Source organism: Bos taurus, chromosome 12 (assembly GCF_002263795.3).
Source record: "Bos taurus isolate L1 Dominette 01449 registration number 42190680 breed Hereford chromosome 12, ARS-UCD2.0, whole genome shotgun sequence".
Lineage (NCBI taxonomy): Eukaryota > Metazoa > Chordata > Mammalia > Artiodactyla > Bovidae > Bos > Bos taurus.
Window position 1 is genome coordinate 58,091,230 of NC_037339.1, and position 4,747 is coordinate 58,095,976.

A 4,747-nucleotide genomic window follows, 5' to 3' on the forward strand; every position below is an offset into this window, starting at 1 on the left:
ATATCTCTGTGTTCATAATATGTAAATACTTTAAACAAATGTGACAAGACATCAGCAAGTAAATTTATGTTGTGGGTGTGTTGGTGTTCCTATTGTCACTTTTTTAACCTTTCTGTATATTTAAAATATTTCATAACAGCAAAATCCGGTGTTCTCTTCTTTTGATCCATCACCATTGTCCATTTTATTTTTATGTATGTCTCTTCACTTTTCCTTTTTATTCTCTTTAGTGACTGCTTAAAAATTTAAGAAAACTATCATACTGTGATCTATCCCGTTTTAGAGTTACCTTGAAATTTATGGAGATATTGTGAATAATCTCCCACAATTTCTAGGAAAGAGCGTGGCATGTCTGTATTTCCAGGCTCACCTGTAACCATGAGTGAGTGAAGTCGCTCAGTCATGTCTGACTCTTTGCAACCCCATGGACTGTAGCCTACCAGGCTCCTCCCTCCATGGGATTCTCCAGGCAAGCATACAGGAGTGGGTTGCCATTTCCTTCTCTAGGGGATCTTCCCAACCCAGGGATCAAACCCGGGTCTCCTGCATTCCAGGCAGACGCTTTAACCTCTAAGCCACCAGGGAAGTCCCATAACTTCCCTCAAAAAGTTATTGTACCAAAAAAAATTTCTTTCATTTACTTTAATGTCATTTTTCTACTTGGAATGCTTATTTCTATTTTTGCCTCATTAAATATCAATTAAGAAATTTTAGTTTGGTTGCTTCTTCCAGAGTAGCTTTCCAGAGCTGATAGTCTCAGACATAAACAAATAACATTTTGTGAATAATTTTATTAAACATGTTGAGGTTTGCTTTATGACTGATAATATGATGCTATTCATGATAAATGTTCAACAGGTATAGACTTATTCTTCAGTTTGTACTTTCAAGATATTTTTACTTAAGGGTCTTTAACCTGACACCCCAGCCTATCCTGGGCTTATCACACCAAAGTTTACTTTCTTCATTAGTGGTTACAATAATTCTTTCTCGGTGTTGTCTAATATGAATAAAGATGTGTGAACAGTCATACACAAGCAAGTTTTTACATGTACTTGTTTTGATGTTTCTTGGGTAAACCATCTTTAATTTTGGAAGAAGTTCCCAAAATGTTTTCCACAGTGACTCTACCATTTTACACTCCCACTTGAAATGTATAAGATTTTCTTCACAGCCTCATCAAAAACTTTGCCACTTGGTGAGTGTCTTATAATAACTCTGTTTGTTTTTCTTTTTTCTGTTATCTTGATTACTAGTAATGTAGTACTGTTAACAATTTTGTTTACTTTTCATATTTCATATATCTTCTGAACAATTCAGTTCAATTCAGTCACTCAGTCGTGTCTGACTCTTTGTGACCCCATGGACTGCAGCATGCCAAGCCTCCCTGTCCATCACCAACTCCCGGAGTCCACCCAAAACCATGTCCATCGAGTCGGTGATGCCATCAGCCATCTCACTCTCTGTCGTCCCCTTCTCCTCCTGCCCCCAATCCCTCCCAGCAACAGGGTCTTTTCCAATGAGTCAACTCTTCGCATGAGGTGGTCAAAGTTCTGGAGTTTCAGATTCAGCATCTGTCCTTCCAATGAACACCCAGGACTGATCTCCTTTAGGATGGACTGGTTGGATCTCCTTGCAGTCCTAGGGACTCTAAAGAGTCTTCTCCAACACCACAGTTCAAAAGCATCAATTCTTTGGTGATCAGCTTTCTTCACAGTCCAAGTCTCACATCCATACATGACCACAGGAAAAACCATAGCCTTGACTAGACGGACCTTTTTGGCAAAGTACTGTCCCTGCTTTTTAATATGCTGTCTAGGTTGGTCATAACTTTTCTTCCAAGAACTAAGTGTCTTCTAATTTCATGGCTGCAATCACCATCTGCAGTATTTTGAAGCCCCCCAAAATAAAGTCTACCACTTTTTCCCCATCTATTTGCCATGAAGCGATGGGACCAAGAAGACATGATCTTTGGATTATGAATGTTGAGCTTTAAGCTAACTTTTTCACTCTCCTCTTGAACTTTCATCAATAGGCTCTTTAGTTATTTGCTTTCTGCCATAAGGGTGGTATTGTCTACATATCTGAGGTTCTTGATATTTTCCCCAGCAATCTTGATTCCTGCTTGTGCTTCATCCAGCCCAGGGTTTCTCATGATGTACTCTGCATATAAGTTGAATAAGCAGGGTGACAATATACAGGCTTGATGTACTCCTTTTCCTATTTGGAACCAGTCTGTTGTTCCATGTCTGGTTCTAATTGTTGCTTCCTGATCTGCATACAAATTTCTCAAGAGGCAGGTCAGGTGGTCTGGTATTCCCATCTCCTTCAGAATTTTCCACAGTTTATTGTGATCCACACAGTCAAAGGCTTTTGCATAGTCAATAAAGCAGAAATAAATGTTTTTCTGGAACTTTCTTGCTTTTACGATGATCCAGTAGATGTTGGCCATTTGATCTCTGGTTCCTCTGCCTTTTCTAAATTCAGCTTGAACATCTGGAAGTTCATGGTTCACGTGTTGCTGAAGCCTGGCTTGGAGAATTTTGAGCATTACTTTACTAGTGTGTAAGATGAGTGCAATTATGTGGCAGTTTGAGCATTCTTTGGCATTGCCTGTCTTTAGGATTGGAATGAAAACTGATCTTTTCCAGTCCTGTGGCCACTGCTGAGTTTTCCAAATTTGCTGGAAAATTGAGTGCAGCACTACCACAGCATCATCTTTTAGGATTTGAAATAGCTCAACTGGAAATCCATCACCTCCACTAGCTTTGTTCATATTGATGCTTCCTAAGGCCCACGTGACTTCACATTCCAAGATATCTGGCTCTAGGTGAGTGATCACACCATCATGATTGTCTAGGTCATGAAGATCTTTTTTATACAGTTCTTCTGTGTATTCGTGCCACCTCTTCTTAATATCTTCTGCTTCTGTTAGGTCCATACCATTTCTGTCCTTTATTGTACCCATCTTTGTATGAAATATTCCCTAGGTATCTCTAATTTTCTTGGAGAGATCTAGTTTTTTCCATTCTATAGTTTTCCTCTATTTCTTTGCCTTGATCACTGAGGAAGGCTTTCTTTTCTCTCCTTGCTATTCTTTGGAACTCTTCATTCAAATAGGTATATCTTTCCTTTTCTCCTTTGCTTTTTGCTTCTCTTCTTTTCATAAGTATTTGTAAGGCTTCCTCAGACAGCCATTTTGCTTTTTTGCATTTCTTTTTCTTGGGGATGGTCTTGATAACTGCCTCCTGTCCAATGTCATGAACGTCTAGCCATAGTTCATCAGGCTCTCTGTCTCTAAGATCTATTCCTTTAAATCTAATTCTCCGTTACACCTTATAATCATTAGGGATTTGATTTAGGTAATACCTGAATGGTCCAGTGGTTTTCCCTACTTTCTTCAATTTAAGTCTGAATTTGGCAATAAGAAGTTCAATGATCTGAGCCACAGTCATCTCCCAGTCTTGTTTTTGCTGACTGTATAGAGCTTCTCCATCTTTGCCTGCAAAGAATATAATCAGTCTGATTTGGTATGACCATCTTGTGATGTCCATGTGTAGAGTCTTCTCTTGTGTTGTTGGAAGAGTGTGTTTGCTATGACCAGTGCATTCTCTTGGCAAAACTCTATTAGCCTTTGCCCTGCTTCATTATGTACTCCAAGGGCAAATTTGCCTGTTACTCCAGGTGTTTCTTGACTTCCTACTTTTGCATTCCAGTCCCCTATAATGAAAAGGGCATGTTTTGGGGGTGTTAGTTCTAGAAGGTCTTGTAGTTCTTCATAGAAAAGTTCAACTTCAGCTTCTTCAGCATTACTGGTTGGGGCATAGACTTGAATTACTGTGATATTGGATGTTTTGCCTTGAAAATGACAGATTCCATTCTTTCATTTTTGAGACTTCATTCAGTACTGCATTTTGGACTCTTTTGTTGACTGTTATGACTACTCCATTTCTTGCTTTATAAATAGTTTAAACATGTTATCTAACATATTGACTTTTCTATTCTATAAGGAAGGGTTCCATGTGGACTTTAATCCTTCATATAATTAGACATGGAATTTTATCATAGATGTATATTCCTCTGATTTTCTACAGTGCCATTTCATTACCCATGGAGAAACTTTTCCTTGGATTATTCAGTATCCCTGCATGGTCCATATATTCTGAATAAAGAAAACTGGTAAGTTATCATAAAGAAAGAGAATATATCTCTCTCTTTACATCTGCAGGACTGTAAACACTTAGAAGACTTGTTTACATTTGTATTGTTTTATTGTACCATGTGCTCAATCGTGTCTCTTTGTGACCCACTGGACTGTAGTCTGACTGGTTCCTCTGCCCCTGGGATTTTCTAGGCAGGAATACAGGAGTGGGTTGCCATTTCCTCCCCCAGGGGATCTTCCTGACCCAGGGATCAAATCTGTATCTTCACTGGGAAAGTCTTTGTGTGTTCTTCTCCAGAGGATACGATGCTGCTGCTGCTGCTAAGTCGCTTAGTCGTGTCCAACTCTGTGTGACCCCATAGACAGCAGCCCACCAGGCTCCCCTGTCCTGGGATTCTCCAGGCAAGAACACTGGAGTGGGTTGCCATTTCCTTCTCCAACGCATGAAAGTGAAAAATGAAAGTGAAGTTGCTCAGTTGTGTCCGACTCTTCGCAATCCCATGGACTGCAGCCCACCAGGCTCCTCCATCCATGGGATTTTCCAGGCAAGAGTACTGGAGTGGGGTGCCATTGCCTTCTCCAGAG

General features: G+C 39.8%; 1 non-coding gene across 1 annotated transcript; it reads right to left on the bottom strand.

Annotated features, from left to right (window-relative positions):
* Window positions 1-513: 513 nt before the first annotated feature.
* TRNAS-GGA (transfer RNA serine (anticodon GGA)) lies at window positions 514-585 on the bottom strand. The gene has a single exon. It is a non-coding gene; the product is annotated as a tRNA-Ser (tRNA).
* Between the last annotated feature and the right edge of the window lie 4,162 nt (window positions 586-4,747).